This window comes from Protomyctophum parallelum, assembly GCF_964188405.1.
Source record: "Protomyctophum parallelum genome assembly, chromosome: 21".
NCBI classification, from domain to species: Eukaryota; Metazoa; Chordata; class Actinopteri; order Myctophiformes; family Myctophidae; genus Protomyctophum; species Protomyctophum parallelum.
This window is the reverse complement of record NC_139713.1, coordinates 20,537,867-20,551,591: the sequence shown is the minus strand read 5'-3', so window position 1 is coordinate 20,551,591 and position 13,725 is coordinate 20,537,867. Positions and strand designations below refer to the sequence as shown.

At 44.4% G+C, this 13,725-nt stretch overlaps 1 pseudogene across 1 annotated transcript; it reads right to left on the bottom strand.

Annotated features, from left to right (window-relative positions):
- Positions 1-7,460: 7,460 nt before the first annotated feature.
- Positions 7,461-9,367, bottom strand: LOC310879534 (glutamine synthetase-like; annotated as a pseudogene). Its single transcript has 4 exons — positions 9,254-9,367; positions 8,650-8,730; positions 8,264-8,463; positions 7,461-7,754 (listed from the first exon to the last, which is right to left on the bottom strand). The product of its transcript is annotated as a glutamine synthetase-like (transcript).
- Positions 9,368-13,725: the final 4,358 nt, after the last annotated feature.

The following is a 13,725-nucleotide window of genomic DNA, read 5'->3' as shown; positions in this document are numbered from 1 at the left end:
CGCACAATGGTCAGGAAAAGCCTCCTCAACAACAGGCGCTTCTATGTCCAGTTAAATGACCAGAGGAGTAATTGGAAAGCCCAAAAGAACGGCCTCCAACAAGGTAGCGTGCTCGCCCCCCTCCTTTTCAATATCTACACAAACGACCAGCCACTACCCAATGCCTAATGCCAGCGTTTCATCTACGCCGACAACCTCTGCATTACGACCCAACAAGCAGACTTCCAGAAGATTGAGTCTGTCCTTGAAAGTGCCCTCCAAGAAATGTCAAGCTACTACAATACAACCACCTGAAACCCAACCTATAGAGAACACCTCACACACACATAATTTCCTTTCGTGGCCGTTTACATTCGAGGGTCGCTGGTCCTCTCGAACGGAACAGTTTAACGTCATGCCCAGGACGAAAAGATATAGAGAACACCAACATGTCAAATAACAGCAGGAAGGCATGGGCCACAATCCACCGTCTTGGCAAAAACCACACCACCCATAATTCACAACGGTCACAGCAAACTCTGTTGCATCACAACTGGTGTAGGTATTGGATGGAGCCCGCACACCACAGGTATAAGAAAGACGTTCTTTGTTGAAATACTGACAGCGTTTCGATCCATTTGATCTTCATCAGGTCATGTGTACACAAAACATACACTTTTATACTAAGGGAGTGCCCCCATTAAACAATCAAAATACCACATTTTGGTGCCCCTCCCATCACTGCAGGTGTGACACGTCAACCCTGAGTGAGTAGGTGGGGACCCAGACATATTGATGTAAATATAGTCTGTTCAGAAATTGTAGTGCCTCTCATAGAGCTTGTAGGTGATGCAGAGGAGGGAAATGGGTCGGTAGCTCTTCGGGGATAATGGGTCTTTGCCAGGTTTAGGGATTGCAACTACTCCAGCCTTTTTCCAAACAGAAGGGATGGTTTTCTGTGCTATGCATGTGTTCAGCATCCCCACAAGCCAGGTCCTTGCGATAGGTCCCAGGTGCTGTATCATTTCTGCCAGTATGCCATCAATCCCTGCTGCTTTTCCGGGTTTCAACTTTCCCATTGCAGTTTCACGTTCTTCTAAGTCGAAGGGTTTGGTTTGAGGGCTGGCTGATTGTGGTTGGTCTGATACCACTGTGCGATGGTATTCTATGTGGGTCGGTGGCGGTGTTGGTTACAACTGTTGGCCACCAGTTGTGACCAAGACCGCCACCGACCCACAGGAGAATACCATCGCACAGTGGTATCAGACCAACCACAATCAGCCAGCCCTCAAACCAAACCCTTCGACCTAGAAGAACTTGAAACTGCAATGGGAAAGTTGAAACCCGGAAAAGCAGCAGGGATTGATGACCTACTGGCAGAAATGTTACAGCACCTGGGACCCAACGCAAAGACCTGGCTTGTGGGGATGCTGAACACATGCATAGCACAGAAAACCATCCCTTCTGTCTGGGAAAAGGCCAACGTGGTTGCAATCCCTAAACCTGGCATAGACCCATTATCCACAAAGAGCTACCGACCCATTTCCCTCTGCATCACCTACAAGGCTATATGAGAAGCTGCTACTCCAACGCCTTGTTGCCACTCATAGATACCAAGCTGACTAAAGACCAAGCTGGTTTCCGTCCCAGCCGCTCCTGTGCTGGACAGAGCTCAACCTCACCCAACACATTGAGGATGGGTTTGAGGGGAAACAAATAACTGGAGCAGCATTCAGAGATCTCTCTGCTGCCTACGACACTGTCCAACACCGCACAATGGTCAGGAAAAGCCTCCTCAACAACAGGCGCTTCTATGTTCAGTTAAATGACCAGAGGAGTAAATGGAAAGCCGAAAAGAACGGCTTCCCACAAGGTAGCGCGCTCGCCCCCCTCCTTTTCAATATCTAAACAAACGACCAGCCACTTGAAACCCAACCCATCAAAAACCCAACTATGCAGCTTCCACCTGAGGAACCGAGACGCAAAAAAATAACTGAGCATCACAAACTCTCAAACCATACCCACCCCATGTAACTTGGAGTTACACTGGACAGTTTAACGTCATGCCCAGGACGAAAAGTTATAGAGAACACCAACATGACAAACCCTACACTTAAACCCTCTATATTTAATAAAAAACAATTCTGGACAGGAATCCTGTATTGCAGGGGTGCCCAAAAGGTACATCGTGATCTACCAGTAATCACAAAGGCTGTGCAGGTAGACCATATGGCATGCCCCTGTATATAATCTATCACTTGAATTAAGGTGACTTGACACCAGCTCAAATGTTGCACACAAACATCAGTAGCAAAAGTACAAAGTTATTGTGACAGTAATAATTGCTATAGTGTGTGTTCAGTAACAGGAATATTCCTGTCTCTCCAGCTCTTTAATAAATAGAAAAGGGTTTAATCAGGAGTTGTAGTAGCCACAGGATAATCTAAGCGGTGGATATTGCTCTTGTCTTCATGTCTTTATGTATGTAAATTGTCTTGTTGTTTGTGTTATGTCAAATGCGTGTATATGTGTTCTGCATATACTTGGCTGCTGTGTTGCAAGTTACTGAACACACACTATAGCAATGATTACTGTCACACTATAGAGCTATTTAACACTGTTACTGAACACACACTCTATAGTAATGATTACTGTCACAATACAGAGCAATTTAATTTAGGTAACCAAATTGACCCCAATAGTAGATCTTTACACTCTCAATAGTTCAATTGTTGTTAAGCATCTGCTTAATTTCCAAAAAACTACACAATTAGAGAATGTAGAAGATTGCTACTTTTGATCCTTGGATTATATAATGCTGATTGTAGCATAGCGATAGTGGTTAGTGACTGAGCTTTGTTAACATGAGTGCCCGGGATCGTTTCCCACCAATTTCAAAGAATGTTTGTTGCTTCGTGCCAATTTTCACAGAATGTTTGTCCTTTTACCTACCAGACAATACTCTTCTCACCTCTAGTCGATTATTTATTCAGCGTTTGAGCCACGGACCAACATTTGAGGCCATCTAGTCTCTCAGACCCATTTGAGCCACTGACCACCATTGTGAGAGTCTATTAATGTGAAATGGTGGTCCGTGGCTCAAACATGTTATCACTTTTGAAGTTACTTGTTGTGTTTAGATATGTAAATACTACTCTTTAAAGCCGTGTTTCGGTAGTCGAGTGGGTACTGTCGACGGTTAGTAAACATTGAGGCCGGGCATAGTTGTTTATAAACCTTCGACACTAACCATTCGGCTACTGAAACTCTGTTTCACAGTTTCGTACAAACATCATATATAAACATCATAACAAGTAACTTCAAGTGATAGACGTTTGAACACACAAACAACAACAGCGTTAAGTATTAAATAACATTTATCACTTACTTGCTCCGAAGACCGATGGTGACGTGGCACGTTCCAAACAAACACTGACCAAACCTACCTCCACGCGTCTCTTCCGTATTTGAGGGCGGCGGCACTTCCTTCCGGTGTGAGGCCACGCCCGCGAGATGGTGACGTGGCACTTCCAAACAAAATTTTACAATAACGTTATTTGTCAGAAAGGAAGCCATTGAGGGTTAAAATGGGTCTTAATGCTTCCAACTCATATAACTGTCACCAACAACACTTTTAATGATATTACATGAAGCAGACAGCCCTGTGATGAAACCTTTAGCATTACACTGTGGTTAATACGTTTTTATTCACAATGGAATGTTATTGTACTCTTAATATATCATGGTGTAGCACAGCACAGTAGATTCATATTTCAATCGATCTGGGATGTTAAAATTGTGCAAAACTCTGTTCAATGAATGGCCTCTTCTGCTACATTAAAATTACTAAACATTAAACGTTACTTATACCTGTTATTGAGACTCCTATAGAGCATGTTGACATGGATAGCTTGGTTAGTAGTATCTCTGTTGATTAAATTAATAGCCTATTTTATTAGACAAAAATGTAGAACAGTAGTGTCATAGAGTGGAAAATGCCATTTGGTTTAATGTCACAGAATGCAGTGCCACGTAGAGCAGCATGATAAATGGTTAACTTTATAGTGTGTTAAAAAATGGCAGATCTGCAAGTTCAGTGTCTTGAATGAGATGTGCTGTGAGTTTGCATATCTGCTATTTCCCAGCATAGGACCGTTGCACAGTGAAGTATAAACAAGGCTTTAGGATTTAGAAAGTCGTTTTTAGAATCCTCCTCCTCAGGAGCATATCCACGGATATCCATCTCACTAGTTTTGTCACAAACTGATGTCATTTTGAATTCTGCAATTGACCGTTATTACCACAACGTGGCAGATAAGCCTACTTTTTGATTCAATATTGCAAATGGGGCTTTAAAATGTCTATGGCAATGTCAGTTTTAAGTGGTTGGTTAATTGGTCAGTTATTTATTATAAATAAGTGCATTTTATTGTTGGTGATAATAAAATAAACTACACTGGATCACGCGCACGCACACACGACATACACACACTTTCTTTCTGACAGAAAACATTACACCGCATTATACTACTTTAAGAATGTTTAACATGTTTTATCATCTGTGATTCTGTGCGAATAATGACATTAATAGCGAGCATTATAACTGATATTTTCCCTTTTATCATTCAACAGCTTTATTGAACGTAGATTCAATTACATTTGTCTTGCTGTGTTTGTTTCTGCTCAGCAGATACAATTTAAGTCATATCAGATCATCGGCATTAGAAAAATATTTAAAAAACAAAACGTTCCACACAGAGAAAAAAAAGCCCTTTAAATACAAATATAAAAAAAGAGTACCGGTATATAAACAGACCCAACTTTTCAAAATAAAATAAAGCACATATGACACTAATGACCTAAGCATGTGTGACGATCGTTGGTATGATTGATTGCAGCTGTTATGCGGCACAGTGGCAGATTTATCCTGACTGGCTAGGAAGCTTCTATCATTTTAACAACACAGATGTGGAGTAATGCTTCAATTATGCTCCGCCGCTAGCTCTGGTCCATACTAGCCCTAATGCCCTTTGCTGCCGTTGCATTAACTAAGGCAATGTGACTCTTGTCTTCCTGCCCTCGTATGAAATGCAGACCAGCCTCTCCTCCTCTGCTTGCGAAAATAAAAATAACGTTTTACCTATACTCACCAATACAAAGGCGGCTTGTGTTATTAGAAAGCTTACTTCCCTTAGTGGACGCACTCGGAGCCCCCCACCACACGTACACAATGCACAAGAAAAATAATTTGAGTTACTCTAGCGAGTTTCCTGCGAGGGCAAGTCACATAGCCGTAATGCAACGCAGCAAAGGGCATTAGGGCTATGGACCAGAGCTACTCCAACGCATGCCCATATCGTGCGCTAAAGATTGCCGCTCCACAAGCACCTTATAGATCGGCTATTTTTGGCCGATCTATAAGGTGAGTCGGAGCATAATAAGCATTACTCTACAGCTGCTGGCGTTGGACGTACAGTATGTATGTAGATCGGCTATTTTCAGCTCACGGCACCGCCAATACGACCCGAGTATAGGTGTAGATTTATTTTAGCTTTAGTAATCAATCATGTCATCATCCATGCCGATCTCCAGGTAGGCTACTGCTGCGTGGGCTCCGACTCGTAGCTATCCACAGGAAACCACGAGTCGTACCAGGAAGTTGTACTCTCGGGCGCAGGTGCTGTCGTCGTGGGCGCCGCCGTCGTCGTTGTCGTCGTCGTGGCTTCCGTCGTCGTCGTCGTGGAGGACTGTCGTGCTTTCTGAAGGCGGAGCCGGCGCAGGCGCATCTGCCGGAGCCTCCGGAGGCGCTCTGCGTTGTGCGACTGCGAGTCAACCGCCGTCCCGTCTCGTGCGCTCGTTGTTGTCGTCGTCGTCGTCGTTGTTGTTGTTGTCGTTGTAGTGGCGGTCGCTTTGGGCACGAGTCGGATGGGTCTCTTTCCGTGGAGCGCCATGATCTGCTTGATGCGGTCCCAGTTGGACTTGGCCAGGTGGAAGCCGCACTTGGTGGCTCCGCTGTCGTAGCCCACCATGCACAGCCGGGTCTGAGGGGTGTGGCCGTCGGCCTTGGCCGTCACCCGGTACTCCCCGGGGTTCAGCAGGCGCCAGTAATCACCGCCGGCAGCTGGATGAACACACGGAGAAGGGCACAGACGCAGAAATGTATAAGGTGTGTTCCAGTGTTGTACATTTCGTCGACTAATACTATGACGTAAAAATGTTTGTCGACTACCTTATTTCACTGGCGAAAACTGAATAAAAAACTAAATGAAAATGAAGCTATAATGACTGAGTAAAATGTTAGGGAGGGACTAGTGGACAAGAGATCCAGTTTAAGTTATTTTATACTTGGTTGCATGCTGAATTTTGGACCCAAACTAATATTGCCTACATGATTGTTTATTCCAATTCAGTCTGATCGTTTAAACCTTTTGATGTTTAGATAAAGAGGAAATTATCAGCAAGTAAACAGTTAGAGGGTACTCTTATTTTGAAGAGATCGTCCACCGGAAGTCTTAAATTAGCTCACTAGATTAGCTCACTAGACGCTGCCCTTAAATAGTCAATACAGACATGAGTCCCTTTGCTGGCAGCGTCCTCAGTGGTCTAGCGGTCTAGACGCCCGACTTCTTAATACAACTTTATAGAACTTCACGGGTTCAAACCCCTTTGATGTTTTTCTCAATCATTGATTCACAATATACCAGAATGCACGTTTAATCATAATACATAAAGCAGACAGCCCTGTGATTAAACCTTCAGCATTACATTACACTGCAACCCCACTGTGGCTAATACCTTTTTATTCACAATGCCAAGTTATTGTACTCCTAATAATATATCATGGTGTAGTCTAGCTCTGGTTTGATTGATTGATTTAAATATTTTATTAATAGTTTGTAGAATTACAGTAGGCCTACATTTCAAGCACAAACTCAATACAAAGACTGTTAACTGTGAGTGGACGACCCAATTAAGCATTACACTTGTTTAAGAGGGTCCACATTGTTCAATTCATCAAAAGTCCACATTGTTCAATTCATCAGTGAAATAATAAAGTGTCACAGTTACAAGAGTCTGGTTGCCCATTCGGGCAACCACACTAAATATATACCATCCCGTGGCGCGCCCAGAGCCGTGTTGCGCAGGCTTGCGTGAAGGTTTCTTCTTCTTGTACGTGGGTGACCTGTCTATTTGGCAGCCCGTTATCGCCACCTAGCGACAGTATAGCATAATAGCACATCATATCATAACGTGTGCGTTCTCGTGTAAAGGGTAAGAAAAAATTAGAACGCAACGGGACTTTGACGTGTTATATGGAGATGGTCGCCGTCTAAAAGAGGCCTGAGACTGCACAAATGGAACCATAAGTGTCCTTTTGGTTCATTTGTAAACTCTTGTGTTAAAATTACAAAATGGATAAAATGACACAGAGAGAATCTTACTGTGTATGCAGATTGTCAAGTATCCACTTGTGGACACATTCATTCCTCCAGTCCCTCGAGCAGGCATGTGTGTGCGATGGCCACCACATACGGGTCGCAGTTGGCCGCCGGGTGCCGGTCCTCGAAGTATAGCCACGCTGCTCCTGTCCCACCTGTAGCGGGATGCGGATGCTGGCCGCGCGGTTGGCCACGCCCACAGAGAAGTCGTTGATGTGGGCGGTCTCGTGCAGGCCTGTCAGACGCCTCTTGTTGTCCTGTCCTCCGCATGGGTCGTAGATCAAGATGTGTGCGGCGTGATTGTTGCCCAGCTTCTCTATGGCCTGCTCAATGTGTCTGCAACACAATAGTAGTAGAGAAAACAAACAAGCACACGCAGGTGTGAGAGGACAAAAATCTCTGTCTCTCAGATCTGGTATATAATAGTGTGTGTGTCAGTGTGTGTGTGTGTGTGTGTGTGTGCGTGTGCGTGTGCGTGTGTGGCGTGCGTGCGTGCGTGCGTGGTAAATGGTGCATTTATATAGCGTAGAGCCTTTATCCAAGGCGCTTTACGTAGATTGTGCATTACATTCACCCATTCACACACACATTCATACACCGATTGCGTGGAAGCCATGCAAGGTACCAACCAGCACATCGGGAGCAATTTGGGGTTCAGAGTCTTGCCCAAGGACACTTCGACATGTAGACAGGAGGAGCTGGGATTCGAACCGCCGACCCATGGATCATTGGACGACGTGCTCTACCTCTTGAGCCACAGTCGCCCCTCTTGCGTGCGTGCGTGTGTGCGTGAGTGGATGCGTGCATGCATGCGTGGATGCGTGCGTGCGTGCATGTGCACTCACTGCAGTCCACCTTCCTCCCTCATAAGCTTGGTGCTGACATTAGTATGACAGCCAGCACCATTCCAGTTGCCTTTCATGGGCTTGGGGTCCATGGTGGCGAGGACCCCGAAGTCCTCGCACACACGGTGCAGAATGAAACGGGCCACCCACAGATGGTCCCCTATCTCAATCCCCTCACAGGGGCCGACTTGGAACTCCCACTGGAATACGAGAAACAGCAGAGCAGGAAAGTGGAAAAGAGAGGAGAGAGAGGCGTAAAGAAAAACAAGATGAGTGCAGAAACACAAAATCAAGTTGTCATACAGTACAACTACGTTAATGTGAGAAATGTAATCCGGGGTGTATTTCCTTCCACTGTGCTACATTGTAATAACTAGACTACTTGCCTGAGAAGGCATAACCTCAGCGTTGGTGCCACATATTTTGTCCGTAAACATTGCCTGCGCCCACGCCACAGTAGTATGGGCCTTCAGATGGAAAACAAAGGATGACTGTTCAGTGTTGTTTCAATCCTTTCAAATCTAATGCGTATACAAATGTTTATTTGCCAATGCACTGTCCTCACTGTTCATTCATCCACTGCAAAGCTCACTCAGAGATACAGCTGCAATCTAGATCAGATTTTAATGAATACATAATTGTATTTTTCTCCTATCTGTATGGTATGGACTATGGACTATGGACTCAGTACAGCCTGGAGCTTGAGCCTGGAGCTCATAAGCGCAATATCTCCCCTGGCCGAGGATTGCCTCTTAAGCCCAAACCACACCGGTATAGAGACTCCTTGGGACAAAACCGATTTACGGTTTAATGGTGTGATTGACCTTAAAAAACGTCTCGTCCCGACCCAACCCTTTGGTGTGGTTTGGGCCAGAGCGGTAGGCATCTCTCATCTCTCATGAGAGTGACCCAAGTTTAAATCAAGGGTAGGACAAACATTAGTATTAGTATTTTATTGTGTACTTGAGCCATATGTGTGCTACAGTATACCTTGGGGTCCAGGATATCCATTCTGAGGCCAACTAAAAGGGTGTCCATCGATTCCTAACGTGTGTATTCTTGCTCCATGCCAAACCAGATGCAGTGCTCCTTAACCTTCTCCATCACTTTCCTGCACTGGAACCGTTGGTTTGATTCTGGATTTGGGGGGGAAGGCAGTGGAAGTGATTCAACTGATTGGTGGAAGTGAGTCCCAGGTCCCTATACCCAACAGGGACCCCTGGTTAATTACCATACACATTGGTGGTAGGCTAAAAAAACATACCAAGACAACAAGTAAAGCCTCACAAAACCCACTATGAAAACTATAACACACACACACACACACACACACAGACTCAAATCCCTCGAAACAGTCCCGTGCAGCTCTTTTACAGTTCATCCTGTAGCCCTGGCAATGACTCACTGGCTACAGAAGAAAAAACAACACTCATGCAGGCAGGCCAAGAATCTGCATAAATGTTACAATGTCCAATCTGTGCCTGGCAGTTGCAGACATAAACTTAGAACATTATCAGTTGGTAATACAACACAGCTTGCATGTAATTTCAATAAATGTTATGTTTATTTTTTCTCTCTCCTCATTCTCCATCCAAGATGTCTTTCCTGCCAAACTACCACCGAAGAAACATATCTACAGCACAGTCAGTCATCTCAAACTTCACCAGAGAACTTATAGAGCAGCAGCCCTACCACTGTGACCAGTGTGGGGAAACGGTTCACGATGGATGCTCATCTCAAATGTCAAAGAATTCACACAGGAGAGAAGCCATACCACTGTGACCAATGTGGGAAACAGTTCACAATAGACACTCATCTCAAACTTCAGATAATTTACACAGGTGAGAAGCCATACCACTGTGACCAATGTGGGAAAAGGTTCAGCGACAGCCATAATCTCAAAGTTCACCAGAGAATTCACACAAGAGAGAAGCACTACCACTGTGACCAATGTGGGAAACAGTTTAGCCACAGCGGTAGTCTCAAAGGTCACCAGAGAATTCACACAGGAGAAAAGCCCTATGAGTGTGACCAATGTGGCAAAAGGTTCACCCTAGACACTCATCTCAAACTTCAGAGAATTCATCAGAGAATTCACACATTAGAGAAGCCCTACCACTGTGACCGGTGTGGGAAACGGTTCAGCCACAGCAGTAATCTCAGACTTCATCAGATAATTCACACAGGAGTGAAGCCCTACCACTGTGACGAGTGTGGGAAACGGTTCAGCACCAACGGTAATCTCAAACGTCATCAGGGAACTCATTGAAGAGAGAAGACCTATACCACTGAGGCAAAATCTTCTCAGTAAAGTCTCACCTCTAAGCCCAAACCACACCAATGATTCACCATGCAACTCCTTGCAACATCCAACTATTTGCAACCATTATCCCCAATGGCAGTTGCATTTGTGTGGTTGACCATAAAATGGTTGAGTTGTGACCAGTTGCAGACTTGCAGTGAGTAGTTGCAACTGGTGTGATTCGGGCTTAACAAGACCCTTTAGTTGCACATGTTTTACAACAACTAGTGAAAATAGCAGATCTACCAGCTCGCAACGTTGTGAGCTTGTAGATTGGCTATTTTGACTACTTCTTAGACATTTGTTTTCTAGTCCAAATGGGGACAGAGTCAGTGTTCTTAGACAAGTGAGGCTACTTCATAATATATAACACAAAATAATGTGTGCCAAACTTGGTCAGTGTTTTGGATAAAGCAAGAGTCCAGAGGGAAGCACGCACATCTCTAAAGAATTCTTCAGGTGCTGAAAAAAAAATACGTACAGGGAAAAGGAAGGAGGTCCGCACACTGTTCTACAGCTCCCAGAGTAATTTATTTGAAGAGGACAAGGTTTCGACCAACAACAGGTCTTCGTCAGGTATACGTCATACTTGACGAAGACCTGTTGTGGGTCAAAACGTCCAAATGGACAAAATACAAAATGGGGCCAGACAAAAAAAATTACTTACACATGGAATAATACAGTGGTACATGGAATGTGGATACAATAAGGGCAGGTTTATCTTTACATTACAATTATTTTCTGCCTCACTAAAATATTACTTACAAATACTATACTAAAATGTGCTTGGCTCTCTTTCTCACTCTCTCTCCCTTGTTCTTTCTACTGCAGCCTTTATTCATACCAAATATACACCTGCCCAGCATGGGTAGGCACTAGTAGGCAGAGCCTGTAAATGCATACTGCTTCAATTCAATCTGATACATTTCTCTAATTATATCCACCAGGTGTGGGCGTGGTTTTTGCCCGTCTGCCCATGGCCAATCTCGCAAACCACTTCACCGATCAGCATCGAATTTCTTGTGCCAGCCCAGCAGGGGCTACGCTTGCTTGTGCCGTGTGTTAGTCTTGCCCAAAGTTTTGCCATCATCACTTAAATCATTCTTTAGTAGGCCGACACATTGCACTTATCACTGTTACACTTTCATAATTAGTATTTTTGTTTTCTTATTGGTTGTCCCGACTCCCCGGTATAGAGAGTGCACAGTAAAATCCTCAGTGTTAATTTACAACAATTACAATGGAACCAAAAGGACCCATAAGGGCCAGGGGTCCCTGTTGGGTAGGGACCTGGGACTCACTTCCACCATCGAATCAGCAACAAGAGCCATATCAAAATTGCACAGTAGGCTCTAAGGCTACTGTTTGTACACAGTACTTATATTAGGCTACATTATGTTTGTTAAAGTTTCATGTTGAAATTAAAGCATCCACATAATTGTCTTGGTCACAATAATGCTAGGGATTTATTTTCTATTCTATACAATATAAGGATCTGACACAAAAATCCTTTACACACACAGCCTACAAGCTAGGTCAAGAGACTCCACAGAAAGCAGAGAAAATGGGCCCCCTGCAATCATTACAAATTTCAGTGTGCACATCCAGCTGCACATCATCAGCATATATAGGCCAATTAGCCAATATATGCCTGACGTGAAACAATCAACAGCAGATAGCAGTCATACATACTATAAAGAAGTCACAAAACGACATTCTTTTGCTTAAAGATTCCACATGGTGCACAATATAGGCTACCGATCAGGAAAAATAAAATTAAAGAAGCCTTTAAAAGGAACTGCATATATAGGTCCCATTCATACAGCTACAGAGAGGGATGAGAGGTCATGTGTGTTGTTGTGAGTCTGTATATATCCGCCATATACCGTATGTTCATCTTGTCTCTTCATTATGCTTTTCTCACAATCCGACAACCCTTTCGTGATTGTCTCCATCGTTCCGTCCTGGTGGGCTGGCTGCTCACACTCCAGGCTCCCTGCACCTGAATACTGTAAGAAAGAGGAATTTCACAGTAAAGCTGATAAAAATGTTTTAGCAGGAGTCCTTGTGGGGGTCCCCATTTGATTGATAGTAGCCTTAGTAGGCCTATGAACCAAATTCCTTAACGGATCCATTGGGTTCTATTTGCACTTTCTCAGAGTTTTGTAGGCCTACATTGGGGTCCTAATCCAATAGGCTATAATCAAACTGGGGATCTTTCAAATTAAAGATAATCCTGGTCTGGTTTTTGGCTGTAGCATTAACACAATTCAACATCCTACTCCATTTCCCGAAATGAAAAGCATTGATTCGTCTAATACGGTACCGTTTAGTTTTTATGTGTAAATTCAAACCTCACCTTGAATACAACATGGGTCCTGGCGGCCGTTTGCGGGGCTTATTCGCCTGCCGCCGGTACTGCATGACTCCACAGAACAGCTCATGAGCTATCATCACATACAGCAGGAAGATGAGCACTGCAGGGTCCATGTCCTCTCTACGGTACCAACTGCGGTGCCGGTGTGCAGAGTGACTCGATCTGCAGAGTGCAGACACAGAACTGAAGGCAGTGCACTGTGCACGGAGACACTGACCGTCAACGTTTAATTGCCACCGTAGTCCCCGTAAAAAGCGTGCCGCGTGCGTGACAACACAGTCAATGTAAAGATAATTCTGCAGGTAGCCTATACGGTGCCCAGTCCAATTTGACCGTTAGGTCCTCAGACAAGCTGCAGCCGCGGCGCTGTCACCTGACCCAGTATCATAATCATACTCGATTCCATCTCCGGTAATAATGTCACCATGATCAGTCTCTTCATCTAAAGAGCATTATCGATATGTGCTACAAATACAATTAACAGTTCGAGCGGATCGGATAGGTAAATACGCTGAGCATAACAGTATAGCCTATATTGAATTTCTATCATTCAAGCGCGCCAATTATTAAGGAGTCAAGGACACATTGTTGTCGTAGACGTAGAGACTGGATGCTGACAGCCCAGGAGGTTGGTCAGCATCCCAATTAGTTCATGAAGCGAGAGCTGCGTTTATCAGAATCGGGCACAGTCAGCCAGCCTATCTGCAGAGTTTTCATATTAAGGGTACATGCACATTCTTCCTCAGCATGTGTGTGTGTGTGTACACACACACACACACACAC